Here is a 20,114-nt window from a genome sequence, read left to right on the forward strand (position 1 = left end):
TTATACGTCAAACTTAGGAGTTTGGATTTATCCTGAGAGGTTTAAAGCGGGAGAGTAAGGAGTGCTGGATTGAGGTTTGTTTTCTAAAAGGTAATTATTAATGACAGTGTGACGAATGGGTGGAAACGGAGGGCTAGCTAGCTAAGAGACTGCTGCAAGAGTTCAAGTGCGGTTGTGAACTCAGTGAATGGCAGTAAGGTGAGAAAAACAGGGATGCCAGAGTATTAGGAGGTAGAGTCCACATAACTTTGTGACCAATCAGATGAGAGGAGGAGCTGGGGACCCTCAGGGAATTTGACTTTGAGTGACCAGTAGACAGTGATACCATACGAGTAAATCACGATAAGGAATACTGAAGGAGAATCAGTTTGAGAAGGCAACGTTGGGAAATGTTGTTTTAGTTGACTATTGAACAACCAGGTGGAACTGTTTGGAGGGAGTTGAAAATATAGGGTTCAAACTCAGAAATGCTTATTACTTTCTATATAGATACAGAGAATTCTGCTTTTCACAACACATAATCAGTACATACGGTAGTACCTTATTCTAGCCACACCTCAGGGTAGCCCTGAGAGGTTGGGCAGGGCCAAGGAAGAAAAGGTTTGGAAGCATTAAGAGTCTCCATAGGGAACCCTGAGAATTAATAAAAGAGCCATGTACCCTCCTAACACCTGGTCTCGTAATACCTGGTCTTCACACTCTGTTTAACCAAAGTTAACACTGAGAAGGGACATGCAACAGTTTTTTCTCCACTTAAGACTACTCAGAATTTCTTCAATGAGAAAATTGCTTTGTGATTACTGAAGTGTGCTATATATTATTGCTGATACTGTGGCCCATGGAGAAATATCCTAGATCATTACTTTTTTCATGCGAAGTTTCCCTTCTATTTCTGTAGCCTTTACCCTGCCCTTTAGACTGAGAATCACGGTTAGGCTGAGACCTTCTCTTACTCATCTTTGAATCCTCTGAACTGTGAAGAATGCCTGGCACTTAGTAAATTTTATTAAACAGTGTGCTAAGCCACTCTACAAAGAAGTATGAGTGACACTGCGTATCTGTGTGTGTGTGTGTACAGGATACACACACACACACACACACACACACACACAGAGGGTGCCAACAAAATGTATACACATTTTAAGAAAGGAAAAAACTGTATTAAAATTATGTTGATGGTAACCACTTAGAGCACCTCTTGTAATTGCAGAAGTCAAACGTGACTTGCATTCGTCTTTTTTTATCGGTATATATGGAGTATTATACTTAATACAATTTTTCCTTTCTTAAAATGTGTATACATTTTGTTGGCACGCTCTGTATATATTTCCTCTTATGCACATCCTCTGTATACTCCACAAAGCTTGAAAATGAGGTTAAGTAGGTAACAGCCACTTTAACCCATTTGTAAACCAGCAGAAATGGGGAAACTAGACAGAAAGATGAAATGTAACTTGCTTATAACCACAAATCAACTGAAAGGCAGAACTGGGAAGTAGGCATAAGATATCCTGTTCCCCAACAAGTCTTACAAGGTACACTGTTTTCCTTTAATTTCCAAAATACTCAGTATTTTTAAAATATCAAGACCAATCCTAACAAAATTAAAATTTTCAAATATGTACACAAACACCCAGGGCTGGCCGCAGGTGAATTTGAGACGTCCGCTGTTTATCTTCAGGATGCCCTCATGTGCACCTTCCACACCCTTCTCCCTAGGTGTCCTGAGGCCCCTTAATGCACAGCGAAAGACATACCAGAATTTCTCTCCATATTGCAAATGATCCCTCCCTTTTCCCATATCACAACTTTTATTCCTAACATGGCTATTCCCAGCTGCCTGCCACGGGACAAATTTACTGGGTGATTCACCTGTGTGCTGCAATAGGACCTCAGGTAAGGCACAGGAGCATTGGAGACAGACAGATCCTGCTTCCAGCCTTTGCTCTGCACTTAGAAGTCAGAGCGAGGGCAAGCTCTTTCTCCTTTCCGTTCCTTTGTCTGTAGGAACAGGATACCACTACTCGCTGTGCTAAGCTTGTTGTAGGAATAAAGATAACGTCCATAGGTGTTCAGTCCAGTCTGCACGGGGAGCCACTCCGTAAATGGCAGCATTTAATTAGTTTTCACAACAACTCCAGGAAGTTGTTAGTAAACAACAGCAGAGTGATTATGAGATTAAGTAAGAGGTTGAGCCAGAACTGAACCCAGATCTCTCAAAAATACTAAAGCTGTTTACCTGATTCCAGGTATCACAAGCTGGAATATCTTTGGACTCTTATTATAAAACAGAAAATTATCTTATGTCAAAATCTAAAAATTATAGAGTGCTTGCTATGAGCCAGGCACTATGTGAACCTCTTTACATGTATAACTCAATGAATCTTCACAGCATTATAAATGAGAACTCTTGCCACCCCATTTAACAGATGGAAAAAGCATGACTCAGAGAATATAATTAACTTGTCAAAAGTCACACAATAAACCAAGATTTGAACTCTAATTCCAATCCTTAAGTGCCATATACACGCGATATCACTTAACTACGTAAGAACAAACGTAAACTCAGTGGAAATTTCTTATGCTTATAGCTTTTAACAACTATAAGACCAAAGTAAGTTCACAACTTAAATCCAAACAAACCTATACAATAAATAAGATTTAAATTAACATTACCTGAATGTGATGTGTGGGGTGTTTGATGGAATTGAATCCCTCTCCCAAAGCCAGTTCTTTTGGCAACTACATGCTTGCATTGCTATGTGCCAGGTGATGCCCTTTTCCACACTTTCTCTCAGTTCCAACTATGAAGAGCCCCCGTTTGTACACACACGACCTTCCTATCATTAGGCCTCCATTCGGCACCACTAATTGTTTAGTGTTCAGTCAGCCTCTGTTCTTTCTCAATAGGGCACAACAATTAAAACAGCCCATAAATACAAACCCAATGATGGCAGCTGACATGACATAGTTCAGTGACAAGGGGCCATCCAGAGAATACAGACAAAAAAACATATTACATACAATAAGGTATAAATAAAATGCCTAGAACTTGCAGTCCTTGGCAGATGGATAGCACCAAAGCTTACCACTAACATTCATTGGGTGCCATCATGACCATTCCTTCATTCAGCCACATTCATCAAAGATTGATTCTGGCTCCCTCTACCATCAGCAAAGCACAGATACCAAAGGACCATGATGGAGATTTTAAAAAGTACAAAATGTCTTGCCCTTGAGGAATTTACAACCATATATTTGCTAAGGTTAAGGAGACAAATGATAGTGTTGACAATGAAAGTTCGGATGGGCCAATAGTAAGAGGCTAAAGAGTTCCAGTCAACTCCTGAAAAGCAAAGAAAGATGATGACACATTCTACACTAAAAATCGCAGAGGGGGCCGGCCCGGTGGCTCAGGTGGTTGGAGCTCTGTGCTCCTAACTCCAAAGGCTGCCAGTTCGATTCCCACATGGGCCAGTGGGCTCTCAAACACAAGGTTGCCAGGTTCAATTTCCCGCAAGGGATGGTGGGCAGCACCCCCTGCAACTAATGATTGAACATGGCACCTTGAGCTGAGCTGCCACTGAGCTCCCAGATGGCTCAGTTGGTTGGAGTGTGGGCTCTCAACCACAAGGTTGCCAGTTCAATTTCCCGTAAGGGATCGTGGGCTGCGCCCCCTACAACTAGCAACGGCAACTGGACCTGGAGCTGAGCTGTGCCCTCCACAACTAAGACTGAAAGGACAACAACTTGAAGCTGAACGGCACCCTCCACAACTAAGATTGAAAGGACAACTTGGAAAAAATCCTGGAAAAATATACACTGTTCCCCAATAAAGTCCTGTTCCCTTTCCCCAATAAAATCTTTTTTAAAAAATTGCAAATGAGCCAAAAAGCCTATTCTATCCACAACGGTAGCTCTTCCATTTCCACTCAGAATAGAGTCAAAAGAATGGGCCTCAAGTGCAGCAGAAAATGTTACCCAGGAGAAATAAGAAGAGCCTCAGGATGGACATAGCATTTTTCTTGTGGATATTGGGAATCATTTTGATGTAGACTTTTCTGGTATCGGGAGAAGCATTATAGAATAAATAAAATTTAAAGTCATTTCCAACTTGATGATTCTATAATAAAATGCCCCCTCTTTCGCAAGGACTAAATTCTAGTGAAAAATGAAAGAAAGCAAAAACAAGAATTTGACATCCTAATAGTTTTCCTCCCTTTAACCAACTTATAATAGTAATTACTGACATAGGTGCTTTATATATTGCAAAGCTTTTAAACTAAAAAAAAAAAAAGCAAAGCACATTTATATTAAGAAGCCAGCAGTTACATACACAAGCATGGTCTAATTATGAAGATTATGGTTTTTAACATAATATGCAGAATAAAACGAAGATTTTGAAAAATCTCTCTATGTAAGGAATCTGAAGGCAAAAATTTCCATTTCCAAAATCACACAATAATCTTCATATAAGAGTGTGCTCTTGTACACTATTATAGATTTCTGGAGAGTATTTTTACTGTATTTAAAGCTAAAGTAAGTTTGTTTGTTTGTTTGTTTGTTTTTTCCTGAGTGGTCACTCTTATTATGATTTCTCTAAACTTCTGGCAACCCTCTTCCCAACTCCTCTTTGCAGCCCAAGGGCACTTCTCAACACTATTACCAGGTATGTTTTATGACAATTAAAAACAAAACTTACTAATGTGTTCTGAAACAAGTGTACAAGTGATTGGCCTGGTTTATTTTTAAAATTAGTAAAACTTGGGGGCCGGCCCAGTGGCTCAGGCGGTTGGAGCTCCGTGTTCCTAACTCCGAAGGCTGCCTGTTCGATTCCCACATGGGCCAGTGGGCTCTCAACCACAAGGTTGCCAGTTCGATTCCTTGAGTCCCACAAGGGATGGTGGGCTACGCCCCCTGCAACTAGTAACCACAACCGCAACTGGACCTGGAGCTAAGCTGCTAAACTGCACCCTCCACAACTAAGAATGAAAGGACAAAAACTTGACTTGGAAAAAAGTCCTGGAAGTACACACTGTTCCCCAATAAAATCTTAAAAAAAAAAAAAAGATAATTCTTTAAAAAAAAAAATTAGTAAAACTTGGAATGAGTTTTGTTGAAATAAATCATATGGAAAGTGGCCTTCCTCAAAAATAAAAAATAAACAAATACATAAATATGGATCCCACATAAATTTCATGTAACAGACTTCCAAATTCAATAAAGTCCAGAATTCATAAATTGAATCCAAATATTACAAATCTCTTGGAACAGAGACTATACCAGTGACATCAGCTTGCCATGTTTTCCTCTTCTTCCTGGGTGCCTAGCTAGGCTGTATTTTTCCATCTCCATACATTTAAGTGACGTCATGAGACTGAGTTCTAGCCAACAGAGTGAAGATGGAAGTGATGTAACCCCACTGCCTGTCCCCTAAAGCCTTTCACACCATCCTCCATGTTCCATCTCCTCCCCTTGTCTTCCACTTGGATATAGAAGATCCACTGAAAGATTCTGAGGACTACAAGGCAATGGCCTGTAAATGGTATAAGATTTCTATGTGGGTTAATGACTATGTTCTAAAATTGACTGTGGTGATAGATGCACAACTCTGTGAACCTACTAAAAACCACTGACCTGCACAACTTAAATGGGTGAATTGTATGATATGTTAATTGTATCTCAATAAAGCTGTTTTTAAAAACAACAACAAAAAATGGAGCTACTACATGGAAGGAGCCTGGATCCCTGAATCACCATGTGGATTATACATAGGTATAATGTAAGTTATATAGGTATAATGTAAGCAAGAAATAAACTTTCTATTGTGTTCAGGCATTGGGTTTGGGGGGATTGTATGTGATAGTAGTTAGCTGCATTGAATAACACATTCTATAATAAAAAGACCCCATATCTCAGCTACTCAACACTTCAGACTCCATATCCAAAAAAGGAACATATTGAACTTTGGGAACATATTCCCAAAGTATTGTATGGTGGTACCTGAGGTGGTTTGAGGTGGAAGTTGGACAAACATTTGTTTTTATTGTATTTAGTTTTATGATTACCTTTTATTAATGGTTTTCCCTTTACTGAATGATAGTTTCTTTTAAAAATCAGTGTATTTAAGGAAAAAATGTGAAATTATTTAAAGGAAAACATTAATAACAGTACTACACAGAAGGCACATATATATGTCAAAATCATTTAAGTCATATATATAATGGCTGAAGTTTAGGCAACACTGGGTTAAGTTATCTCTTCATATAAAATTTTGTACCTGTCACTGTATTGCTCCATCACGTGGCCTGCCTTGTATAGCTCCTACTACATGAATTAACAGTACATTAGGATTATTGATTTATGTGGGACAAGATTTGATCCACAGGTAAAATCCCCATGAATTTTACATGATTCTCAGCCACCTCTCCTCACTGACAAGCATTTTGACACAAATCCCAAATGCCTACTTGTTCCCACACCAGTCTTGTTCCAATATTCCTTACTAATAAGATGCAAAAAATAGAGAATGAATTTTTATAGCAACATTTGGCTTCTGGAGCAGAATTCCCACCTGGACACATTTCCTGCCTAGAATGGCACATAGGGAAACATTTTACTGGGAAATAAAAACTTATATGAAAGTCGGTGTTGGAATTGAGGCTCTTAATCTGGCAGCATAGGTACAAAAGGATGAGATTCTCTGGGGTAAACTTAAATATACTAAATCAGAGCATCTGATTTAACCCAGATTCAAGTAATAAACATAATAGGTAACATTTATACGGCACTATGTCCCAAGTACTCCGCTAGGGGTTCACATAAATTAACTCATTTTAGCCTTCTAATAACCACTATACCAGCTCACTTTGCTAAAATTGTTAAGAGAAAAAACACCTGTGGGAAATCTGAAACTGGGTCTCAGTGGCAGAATGGGCTCCCACATTGCAGATCTGCGAGAAAGAACATCCCCTAGCCAGTATCAAGTCTATGTAATGCCTACCATATGCTTAGTACACTAAGCTATACAAAATGGGAAGTCAGGGTGCTTACCACCACTATATACATTAATATTTACGTTTGCAAGCATAATACCGCAGAAATATTTCATTCCTCTTAAGTACTTTCCTACAATTTGAATATGCTGATACCTGGAACTTTGTTTCATAGAGTCTGAAATGCCAGACGAATGTTTATTACATTATAACCATGAATTTCCCACTTTTTAAAACATAAATTAATTCTACTAACTGCCACACCTAAACACTAAGCTCTCCTGGAGGCAACCTTTAAAGAAATACAAGCCCAGAGAGTCACCTTCTACACTAGATTCGGATTAATTTCTTACCCCAGATTAACAAAGCTCTCTTACTCCCATGCATCTGCTAAAATGTTCTTCCCAGGTTCATATGGAATTGTAATGGAAGGCAAATTTCTCTGTAACTCCAGAATTCCCAGCTTGTGTCACCTCAGAAGGCTCTTCAGCAATAACTGCTAAAGAGACCTTATAATCTAGGTAGAAAATAAGACATGCTCACCATTTCAATGTCCTAAAAGGACTAATGAGGGTTCCCAGCCAATCGTTATTTTAAATTTCAGGCAAGAAAGAAAAGCGTAGTCACAGACAAAGCGTTACCTTGGGTCTGTTGGATCTTTAAGATACCAAACAGCCACAAATTCAAGGGACAATGGGGCTGCTTCCATTGCTAAAGAAAAAAGAACTGGATATGTCTGTCTACCTGAGAACTCCACCTAATACAAGGTGATTGGAAACAGACTGGCCAATAAAGTGATGGAAAGAGTATAAAAAGTGACTTTAAATATAAAGGCAGAAGTTATAAATATAAAGAAGTTTGTCAAGTTGATTAACTTTATGGAAATGTATGTGAATAATATATACAATGATTGATTATACTGCTAGAAATCTTTTTGCCTACGTGGACTTTTTTTTAACTTACTCAACAGGTCACACTATTTTGGATATTGTTTTAATGCTTTAACATAAGAGAGTCAATGTGTTATAGTGGTTGAGAGCACAGCTTCCGTGTCAGGCACACCTGCATTTAAATGCCACCTCTGCGGCTCCATGTAAATTTCACGTCTCCATTTCCTCATGTGTAAAATGGGGATATTAAAATAACCTATCTCCTAGATTGGTGTGAGAATTAACTGTGATATGCTCATAAAACACTCGGCACAATATCTGGCCCAATGTAATCACTAATATGTTAGCATAATTATTTTTGCCTTTGAATATAAGATTTCTAAAATTTTTCAGTATTAAACTCTTTTCCCCTCCACATATAGATCCTTAATGTTTTCAACCATGCAGTCTCTAATTTTGTTATAGAATTCAATAAGAAAGGGTTTAACAGAGATCTCCCACATATTACTGGCTTTCACGTTGTTTCTTTAGGTAACATACCAGTATTTCTTCACTTTCTCCTTAGAGGACTTCAGTAAATATTCCAAGAACTCAAAAAATATAGGAGAAGATAATGAAGCTTGACCACAGTGCGTAAAATGTCACACAGGATTGGGGAAATGGGGTAATAGCACTCTTTCGCTTGAAACAAAACAATACTTTTAAAACCTAGTTTTAAAAGTAACTTAATACTATCTATCAATTACCATAGAAATGCAGGAAAAGTCCAGCAACTACGTAGGACAGTATTTGCTGAGTAGTTGCATGCTAGATAATGTGCTAAACACAACAGATGTGAAGATTAAAAAGTAGGGCCACTGTATTTACCCAAGAGAAATGCAGGCATCTGACCATACAAACACTTGTACAAGAATATTCACAGCAGCTTTATTTGTAATAGCTGAAAACTGGAAAACAACCCAAATGTCCATCAACAGGTGAATAAACAAATTGTGACATGTCCATACAATGGAACTCTCCATAGTAATAAAAAGAAATGAAATACTGATATGACAAAATAGATGCGTTTCAAAATAATACGCTGAGTGAAAGAAGCGAGTTTAAAAAGAGTACATACTGTATGAGTTTGTTTATTCCAGAATTCTAGCACATAATCTATAGTGTCAAAAATCAGATCCATGATTACCTAGGGATGGTGGGAATAAAAGGAGAGGTGTAAGTTACAAAGAAGCATGAAGACACTTTCAGGGGTGATGGATGTATTATTTTATTGTAGGGATGGTTTCGCACATGTATACATATGTCCAAACTCTTCTTTCCCCCAAACTGGTGCCTGATCCTATCCTCCTCTTTCTTCCTTCCTCGTCACCCCCTTCTTTGAGGCAGGCATGATAAAGGTCGCTCACTGGAAGCTCAGTGAAGACAGACCCACTGCCACCCCAGCACCTACAACACTGCCTGGCATGATCACCGAGCACGTGGCAAGTGCCTAATGACTTTTGTTGAATAAGTCAGTGAATGAATGAGGACATAAATGAACAGGAGGGACATCAGCTAAGTGGAGAAGAGGCCTTCCTTGGGTCTAACGTCACAATATCCAGTCATAGCCACCACTTTTTCTTGACTAAACCATTGCTGAGAAGCATTTTGGCTAGGTTTTATTTTTGCCACTGCTCTTTCAGACATTTCCCATACCAGGTGGGCACAAGCGCACCAAAAATCACTGGGGTTTCAGAGGCCCTGCTTCTGCAGCCCCGGTCCGTGGACGCACACCACTGCCCATGTGTATACCCAACAGACAGAGTGACTGTCACTTTACAACCCTCAGAGATGCTCATTAACTACTGTCAGGGGATCCCTCCTCAACCACTGAGATGCCACTGCAAAGCTCTGCTGTTTTTGTTACGCAGCAAGAGAGAAGGAAGGCGCTTTAATCTAGAGTTCAGTTCTTGGGTTGCTATGGTCAACACTGATTAGCCAGTAGCTCTTTGCTTCCGTACTAATTATTCTGTGTGCCTGTGTGTGAGTAGGAGCGTGTGTGCGTGTTCTGAGGCTCTCCAGCAGACACTTCACATGGTCAGGGTTGTTGTTTTTGTTTTGTTTTTATGACACTTTATATCTTTATGAAAGTGGAAATAACTAGAATCACACAAACACAATCTCTTATCAAGAGGAACTTGGGGGAGATAAGCTTTGTGAGTTTCTGGTGGGTGAGAGTTACAGACAGCAAACAGGGCAAGACAGAAGTGCAATTTCCGGGATAGGTGGTGGGTGGCAGTGGCAATTAATAATGCAAACACACAGTGCACAGTCTGTGGCTTTTGCACGTGGTATGAACTTACATCTGTAGCACAAGTTGGGGTACAATTCCCACCGCCACCCCCAATAATCCCCACCATGGCTAAATGGATTGAAGTGACAATGCCAAGAAATGACAGCCTGAGAGTGGGAAACCCCTGTGACAACTGTCCCACAGCCTCACCCCAGGTGGCAGATCCACAACTTACAGGCAGGACTGGGCTCCTGGATGGGGGAGAAGTTGGGAGGCTCAAAACCTCCCAGGAACTTCAGCTCCACACTCCCCACACCAGACCAATCCCTCCACTTAAGAATAGCCTCCATTGTCACCCCAATAAATTTGAATTTAAAAAAAAGAAAAGAACAGCCTCCCTCCCTGCTTATCTGATGTTGGTGGAGGGCAAAGATTCATGCAGACAAGTATGAACTGGAAATAGGATTTTTTTAAAAATTGAACCAAACTTTGCTCGGGTACCGCAAAGGCAGAGCATTAACCTCGTCTTTAAAAAATCTCCTACTGGAATATATACAATATTTCTCTAGTTCTCTCCAGGGTTAAAGAGATCACAGTGCCGTTTGCTTTCTAAATATCTTTCAAATATTAAACTATTAACACATATATTGGCAGCTTCCCTATACCCCTTGCTGCCCCTGAGAGCAACATGGCTTCCTTTGTTTTCCAATAAAGATAGTTGGCCATCCTGGGAAAAGTTCCTTTCTTTTGCTCCTAGTAGGGCCTTGAGGAGAGGAAGGGAAAGTGAGGGGGGAGAGTGAGGAGGTGGACCTGGGGAAAAAGAATCACCATGAGAACACGGGCAAGAAAGAGAAAATGTGTATCTTGGATCGAGGTCTCTAATAAGGGAAGATGAATGGCCCATCAATTCTCCCCTCAGAATCAAAAAACAAAACAAAATAAAACAAAAACAGATTCATAGAAACAGACACCAAAGGGATGGTTACCAGAAGTGAAGAGGTGGGGGAATGAGTGAAAAGGGGAAGGGGAAAATAGTCAATAATATTGTAGTAAGTTTGCACGGTGACAGATAATTACTAGAATTAGTGGGGTGATCACATTGTAAGATACAAAAATGTCGAACCATTATATTGAACACCTGAAACTAATATAACTAATAGATTGTATATCAACTATACTTAAATTTAAAAATAAATAAAAATTCTCCCCCCAGTAAGATATTCAAATAGAAATACACATAATTGCCCAGTTCCCTGGGTTTCTGTGGACCTAATGGGTGCCAATTGCTGCTTTTAACGTGGTGTCTATAGGAATATTCACTTTGTATCACAATTAATCAATTTACAGAAAATTTCTGTAGCACAATCCCTCAAGTGGGAACATTCTACAGATAAATTCTTTTAAAAACAATTCCTTCCATTGACTGGGTATGCTGGACGGCATCAAGGAAGTTCTGTTGAAACGTTTTGAGGTGTGGTGATAGCATTAAGGTTCCACTAAAGATGAGGACTTCTTGTCTCTGGGTACTGAAGCATCTGTAGAAGAAACGATGCGACTCCTATGAGATAATGGGAGTGGGAGGGATTTGCTACAAGATAATGGAGGTGGGGGGGGAGAGTATGAGTCAGGGTTATTTGTCAGGGTGCTGGGTACAAGGCAGTCCCTGTACTATTCTGCCTACTCTTGAGTATGTTTGCAAATTTCCATAAGAAAAGTATAAAAAAAATACTTCTTTCCAGCACATTTTTTAAAAATGCTGATCAAAGTTGTAGTTGGGTCTACTTACAAAAGTTTTTATGAGGCTACAGAAAGGGTCCATTGTGAACTGGCAAAAAATAGGCATGGGCAATTTTATTAATTACTAGTAATAAAGTTTTAGCCATCATGTGGTAATGTGTACCCTGGATTCAGAAGAAGAAACAATCCCCGACGTTTCCACAACTGCTCTTAGAGGTCACGTTTACACAGCCCCTTGCATCCATCAGTCTCGAAGTGCTGCGTAATTACAGAACTACTGACCCTGCTGAAGTCATGAGTTATTCAGCGCCTGCATTTTACAAGTGGGCAAATGGGGCACTGAGGTTAAACAAACTGACCAAGGACAAATGAAGAAGATACTCTAGGCTACAGCGCTCTACTATCCCAGCTGGGGGGCACAATCAAACTATTCATCCCCACTTAGTTTGCTATTGCTAAAGCACTTAACTCTCAAATACTCTAGTAAAAATTCGTCCAAGTTGTAGAATATATGGACATTCCAGGAAATGCTCCCCAATGCCAAATACAGGATCCCCATAACCCAGGAGCCAGGCCACTCACAGAGAGCCCACCAGCACCCGTAGTGGGGGCGTTAGACGTTTGATTTTCTCACCTCACCCCCTCACCTCCCTTTCGGTGGTGCAGAGGTACCACATCATACCAGTTAGATAGCAACCAGCCTTGGAAGGCTTTCGAGGAACTTGCAGGAGTTACTGTAGTGACTCCAGGAAGTACATCTGAAACCTCCATATTACCAAGCACAGGCTTTTAAGTGGATTCAGAAAGAGAGGTGACTTTTCTCATTAATTCACCAAGGTAACATCAGGTCAAACCATAAGAAATTGCCATGCTTGTAAGTCAAAAATGATCAACTATTGGTAACCTCAGATGGTTCAAGGTAATACATGTTGTACCCTTAGCACACTGGGTTCTACTTACATACTTCACATTCTGAACTAGGAAACGGCTGTACTTTTTCTAACTTCTACATATCACAAACGTAGTTATTATTTGTGAGACCCTTGTTGGACACCTGATGCCCACAGCAGAACGAATGGCACAGGTATGGGTGTGGCACCCTCGTGGTGTCGTCACCACCAGCACCGAGAGCAGTCAGAACTCAATCCATATTTGGTGGCGACAACCCAGCAAGATGTCAGAATTGAATTAAATTTAACATAGCCAAATTAAAACACCAGACAGGTAACCTAGAATAATAACAATTATTTTAAATCTCCAGTATTTTGATTGCCAAATCAATAGTTGTTTCACTGTTGCATGTGTCACGGATATCGTGATTGTGAACTTGGCAATTTGTAAACTTTTCGTTCCTATGAAAGGAAGCAGGTCACACTGAATAGTTTATGCCCCCAAATCAAAAAGCCTTATCTTTGTTTAGAACAAAGTCAGAAATTAACTCAAATCTCCTCACACCATCCCATTAGCTCCCCTACACCTCCTTCAGCTCTTTCAGTCAGCATTTATGAAGCAGCTGCTCTTGTTCTCAGGAATTTCCACCCGGGAAGAGAAGATTACTCATAAGGCGTGTGGAAAGTTCATTGTTAAACAAAAGGCAGTGGCACACGAAGGAAGAAGCAGGTAATTCTTCCAAAAGAAAAGTCACACAAGGCTGTGCGGAGGAGGTGCTTCTCTGAGCTGAGCCTTGAATCATGGATAAGGGAGTTCCAGGCAAAGAAAGGAAGAACGATTATTACAAAGAGAACATGACAAGCAAAGGTACGTCGTTACAAAAGAGCACAGCAGCTTGAGGATTGCAAGCATGTCAGGTGCTGGTGTGTTCAGATGCACTGAGGGGGCAGCTGGAACGGGTGGGAGGGGACCCGGGAGGGGGATGGGACCAGACTAGGAAGGGCTCTGTATGTTATGCTAAGGGGTGGCATTTAATCTTCAGGCAATGAGGAACCAAGGCCTTAAATGATTATATTTTGGCATGCAAGGACACAGGCTGTTAAAAATAGAAAGGTGAGCCTGGCTCTGTTGGTGTGCTGTTCCTTTTCCGAGGAAGAAACACTGGGTAGCTTTTAAAAAATGAAAATGAAAGGACAAGCCACTTTACTTTGTTTTACATATTTCATATCTCATTACACCAAAAACCAACAGGACTCTAATAACACCTTATGGCTTAAGAGCAAAGACTCTGAGGGCAAATTGCCTGAGTTTGAATCCCAGCTCTTCTACTTACTCACTGTGTCTCCTTGGACAAGTTACTTAACCTCTCTGGGCTTCCGTTTCTTTAGCTATACAATAGGGTGAATAATAGCACCACGACCTCAAACATTTGTTGTAGGAATTAAAAGAGTCAAATCATGTGAAGCTCTCAGAACAAGGCTGACAAATGCTAAGTGCTTGATAAATTTAGCTGTTAATATTGTTTTTTCAAATAGTATTAGTCTTTAGGGAAAATAAAAGCAAAAGCCACTAGTTCTGTTTAAGGAAAGACCCTCACACATAACCTTCTAGACTCCAGGAAAAGATCTTCTGAGAAGTGGTGTCAAATTTGACTGTGCCTTACAAAATAAAATGTCATGAATGAGATTCCTCCTTGGGTCATAACAAATATCAGTTGCCTAAAATTACAGGAGAACATAATAGAAATAACCAGTATCTACCATCATCCATTCTTTTCAACCAGAAAAAAGACTAACTTTTACTTCATGGGTCTTATGATTCTGTTTTTAAAAAGGACTGTTAATGTTGCACGTGACCGTACTATTTTTATCCCTTGAGGCTGTTATTTTAGTTGTCTTACAGTATGAAACCAATTCTGAATCAGCCAGCAACTATATTAGCACTTCCTTTTAACGTTAGGAACAGTTGATCTCTGGTAACTCACAGCCTTGACACACAATAGCAGAGAGCACCTTTAGTTAAAAATTTCTCCTCCTTTCAAGTGTAACAGTCATATGACAAAGCGATACTTTTACCAGTTTGTTAGGCTCTCTAGAGGACTTCATGTTCTGGTGAATATAAAGATGAATGTAAGTCTGATCCTATGTAGACACACAATTTAGCCAGCCAAAAAGTATCACAGAATTACCCAGAAGCAGTGCAGTGTAATGGTTCATGGCTTTAGAATCAGACAGCTTAGGCTGGGTCCTGGGCTCTGCCACGTACTGGCTCTACAGCCTTGGCTGAGGCATTCAACCTCTCTGTCCTTCAGTTTCCTCATCTGTAAAATGGGAATGATAACTGCATTTACCTTATAAAGTTCAGTGGATTAAAGTTAATACTTGCAAAGCACAGAAGACCATACATACACATGGCAAGCACTATAGAAGTATTTGGTAAATAAAAAAATAAAAAAAATACTACAAAAGATTTCCCAAGCCATTCTGTTCCTAACTCCAGAAAGCAATTTTGATTTTCACTATGCAAAAGGTGTGCATTCAGGATGACCAGGAAATGATACAATGAGTATGTTTTCCATTGTCTCTGTTTTTAAAGTAGGAATATCTTCCTTCTTAAAGTGCTTTTGAACCAAACAGACAGAAGAGTTTGTAATATTCTGTCTGCATACACATGGTCCAGCAGGGTAGTTTCTCCATTTACAGATAAAGAAACTGAGACTGAGAGTTTTATCAACAACCCAATGTCACAGCTGGTAAATGACAAATCCAGGGTTCAGAACAGACTGTCTGGCTTCAAAGCCCACTGTGCATCCCCTCAGGAAAATGCCTCCTTATAGGATAAACAGCATTAAATGGACTAGATCTGATGATTTCAAATTTACTTCTCTAATCCCTACTTCTCACTTGCGCCGGATTTTGCATCTCTGACTACCTAGCAAGACATCTCTCCTTATGTCTTTCACTTACTTCTCTTTAACATGATTCAAAATAAATCCAACCTATCCATCCTTGAACATAAATCCCATTCGGTCATTCAACAACCGTTTATTATTTATCAAAGGTCAAGTACCGGGCTAAGCAATGCCTTCACCTGAAGCTTATAGGAGACAGAGGGAGGGAGGAAGAAAGGGAGGGATGCTGAAAAACTAATTGTACTAATAATTTATTAAATAGAGATCAGAGGTACAAAGTGATATTACACAGGGAAAACGAATCTAACCTGGAAGATCAGAGAGGTACTGAGGAAGTGATATTTAAGCTGAAACCTGAAGCTGAAGTTAGCCAGTCAAGGGAGAGGAGACATGGATTCTAGACAGAGGACACAGCTAAAGAACATGTTCTAAGGTGAAAGGAGCCAAGTACCTTTGCGGAACAGAAATACTGGAGAGCGGGAAGGTCGGAAGTGAAAAAGAGAAAAAACTGCAGATTAATGTACCATGTTTCCCCAAAAATAAGATCTAGCTGGATAATCAGCTCTAACGTGTCTTTTGGAGCAAAAATTAATATAAGACCCAGTCTTATTTTACTATAATATAAGACCAGGTCTTTAATATAATATAATATAATAAATATAAAATAATACCGGATCTTATATTGATTTTTGCTCCAAAAGACATTAGAGCTGATTGTCCGGCTGGGTCTTATTTTCAGGGAAACATGGTATACAGATGGACAGGCTGTTGGGACCATAGGCCATGAAGACATTGATATTTAAATTGGGGATAATGAAAATCTCCTAAAGGGTTTAAGTAGGGGAGGGACATGATCATATTTGTGTTTTCAAAAGATCACTGGGGGGCGGCCGGATGGCTCAGTCGGTTAGAGTGGGAGTTCTCAACAAGGTTGCCAGTTCAATTCCCGCACGGGATGGTGGGCTGTGCCCCCTGCAACTAAAGATTGAAAATGGTGACTGGACTTGGAGCTGAGCTGCGCCCTCCACAACTAGGTTGAAGGAGGATAATGACCGATGGGTCCTGGAAAAACACACAGTTCCCCAACATCCTCCAATTTAAAAAAAAAAAGGAAACTATCACTGTGGCCATTGTGTACAACAGACTTGACAGAGCTAGAGTGGACAGAGCAGCCTATTAGGATGTGGCAGAGATCGCTAGCTGTCTACCCACCATATCAACCTTTCATCAGTAACAGAACCCTGACTTTTAAGTTAGGTACATTGATACCCAGAATAAATGACTATTTCTCAGCTCCCTTTGCAGCTAAGTATGGCCTTGTGGTTAAGGACTAGTCAATGAGATCTAGGCAGAAGTCTTTCATGGAACATAAAGGAAGGCTCTTAAAGGGAGTTGACTCAGGTGGGAGAAGTCCCTTCTTTTCTGTCTTTCTTCCTCCATCCAGCCTGCAATTCAGACAAAGTGGCTGGAGCTCCAGCAGCTATCTTGGGCCAAAATTAAAACTATAAGCTAGGACGATGGAAGGGAAAGCCAGGATCCAAGATCCCTAAGTTGGATCCACCACACCAGTTCAGAACAGCCTGCCTGCAGTCCTTTTTTCTTCCACATAGAAAAAAAATGAAATACTATGGTTAAGCTACTATTATTTAGTGGTTTTATGTGATATATAGCCTAACTCAATCCTAACTGATACAGAGGCTACTGTATTCACTCAAGAAGCAGCAGTGGTGGCTTGGATCATGGTGGTAGTAGAGATGGGGAAGAGTGGCAGGGCTGAGATATATTTAGAACGTAGAATCAACAAAACCCGTTGAGAGTCCAGACATAAGAGAGGGTGAGGGAGAAGGGTAAGTTTAGACTAACTCTCAGGTTTCTAGAACAAGCAGCTGGGTAGACCGTGGTACAATGACTGAGCTAAAGATGGTAGGGGGACATCTTGAGTTTCTTTTCAGACATTTTGAATTTGAGTTGCCTGTGAAAACTTGTAGACCTCAGAAGAGATATCAGGCTGGGAAGTACAGATTGGAGAAGTCATCAGCACATAGCTGCTAACCCAAAGCCACTGGACTACAGCGTGTATCCGAAGGCGAGTGCGGAGTGAGGAAAGAGGCCCTAGAATAGAACCTAGAGGAACACCAACTCTGGAAGGAGACAAGAAGGAGCAGCCAGAAAGGAAGCAGGAAAACGATGACATTCACGCGAGGAGATAAGTGCCAATTATTCACTGAGTGAACAAGAAGGGCTAGAGGCCATGAAAGAGTCAGGGAGATCACTTCTAGCTGGCATTGTAAGAACAAGGAAGTGGGATCTAAGAGACACAGGCCAGGGGGAGGATAAGGAAAGAGGAGAAAGGCTCAGGAGAAACAGAATGTTCTAAGAGGCTGGTGCGATGGGAGGAGACTCTGAGACTGGAGAGAGACTTTGGAGGGGACTGTATTCCAGGGCAGGGGGAGGAGGATCTCGCCTCATCCCCACCCCCATTCTGAGAACCAAGAGCCCAGTCAGTGGTTCCTCAGCTCACAGAATCAGAAACAGTCACAGGCGGAACACCAGGCTGCCTGATTCCAGCATACGGTGGCTTGCTTTAAGGTAGACAGGCTTTTATTCACCACCCCGGAACTTGCCATGGTTAATTAAATAAAGTTTTAAAGGAGTGCGGGATAGAAGGTAAGGAATTTTATTAAATTTCCCCTTGTTACTTAAATAAAGTTTTAAAGAATGTGGGGGAGAAGGTAAGGAATTTTATTTACTCAAATCAGCATGAGCAGTCAAAAAGAAAGAATAGATCTTTATATACCTAGGGTTAACAATAATATAACAGCAATATTACTAACTTTTCTTCAAGTTTTGCTTGAAATTCATTTAGTGTATGTTTTAGATACATTAGCTCAACTTATCCCTACAACAACCCTATAAGGTAGTGACTATTCTTACCCCATTTCACAGATGAGGAAACTGAGGCACAAAGTGGTTAAGTTCACTTGCCCAGAATCATATAAGCTAGTGAGTGACAGAGGCCAGTATTTTAACACTGGCCATGTGACATCAGAACCAATGCTTCATGTTTTAGTCAGAAAATCTTTTTTAACTCAAAAAGAGAATATTTTCAGCCATTACATTAAAGAAATTAGTGGAAAAATAATTATGCAAAGCCATAGGCAAGAAAATAACTTCTACTTCACTTGAGTACTGAGGAAAATGGTCAAAGAGAAGGTAAGCTGGTTTTCTTTTCTTTAATTGATCTGTCTCGTAACTCAGAAGGAATGGAACCCAAGTTTTAGTCAGCTCGTGGTACCCTGATACGCTCTTTCCCAAACCTGTTCCTCTAAAACAGAGCCCCCCTTGGATGTGCTTGTGACAACTGGATACAGCGCAGACATTCAGTCAGACTACCCATGAGAACAAAGGAAGACGTGACCCCCAACATGTGACCCCGACATGGAGGTCAGGTGAAGGAAACTGTTCCATTTTTAGTTAAAGTTCACCAATGTAAAAGTGAGTCTGAGGCAGTGTGTCTGGGGCAGTGGAACAAAAGAACCAATATTTCCACTGAAGACACAAATAGGCCTCAGTGTTTCAAATTAAAACCTTTTAAGAGTGAAAAGTCACTGAGAATTCAGAGTTGGAGTTATGAAGCTACCCTGAGATGTCTGGGCGAAGCAGTCATAATGAATCATGATTTGTTGGTTCTGGGTTAACCCAGAGACTTCACAAGCACAGACTTTTCAAGCACAGAGGCTCTACCGACAGCAGACACACACAGGGGCTGGGTATCAGTGAGGACCCACACAGCTCAGGGAGCCATTATTAGAAACCCAGCATGTATCAAATTCTATGCAGGCACTGGGAGGGGAAGAGGGGATAATGATAAGCAGAAATGGTCTCTGTCCTTTTTCCACTTTCTTTCCTATTTTTGCATTTGGCTAGTGTGCAGAAAAGAGTTAACACAGCAGGCCTGAAACTGCTACTCTTAGAAAGGCCTAATTGCCTTTCTCCAGTTGGCCCTTGTCTGGCATCTGGGAACTTGGCCTTTTGGAAGGTTCCCACTGTTCCCAATACTGATTAAGAACAGCTAATTGTACCTAAATTGTTTACACAAACAACATGGTTTATGCTGAACATCTGCTTTTCCTTCTGGAGACTGGATTTTGGGGACATTCTAGGCAGAGGGTGCCTACATACCCAACCAGTGCCTTAGGCACTGAGTCGCTAATGAGCATCCTGGCAGGTGACATTTCACCTACGTTGTCACAACTCACTGCTGGAGGTTTTAAGTATGGCCTGTGTGACTCCACTGAGAAAGGACTCTTACAAGCTTGTGTCTGGTTTCCTCCGGGCTTCACCCCATGTGCATTTCCCTCTGCTGATTTTGCTTTGTCTCCTTTTGCTGTAATAAATGATGGTCATGAGTATAACAA

General features: G+C 40.5%; 1 protein-coding gene across 5 annotated transcripts in view; it reads right to left on the reverse strand.

Moving 5' to 3' along the window:
• TEC (tec protein tyrosine kinase) overlaps nucleotides 1–20,114 on the reverse strand; it is a 122,073-nt gene that overhangs the window by 47,726 nt on the left and 54,233 nt on the right. The window contains exon 2 of one of the 5 annotated variants that reach the window (XM_074324652.1): nucleotides 14,974–15,105. The exons of the other annotated variants lie outside the window; for them this stretch is intronic. The gene's annotated coding sequence lies outside the window, so the exon portion shown is untranslated. The remainder of the gene's footprint in view (nucleotides 1–14,973; nucleotides 15,106–20,114) is intronic. 5 annotated transcript variants of the gene reach the window in all.

Source organism: Rhinolophus sinicus, linkage group LG02 (genome assembly GCF_036562045.2).
Source record: "Rhinolophus sinicus isolate RSC01 linkage group LG02, ASM3656204v1, whole genome shotgun sequence".
Lineage (NCBI taxonomy): Eukaryota > Metazoa > Chordata > Mammalia > Chiroptera > Rhinolophidae > Rhinolophus > Rhinolophus sinicus.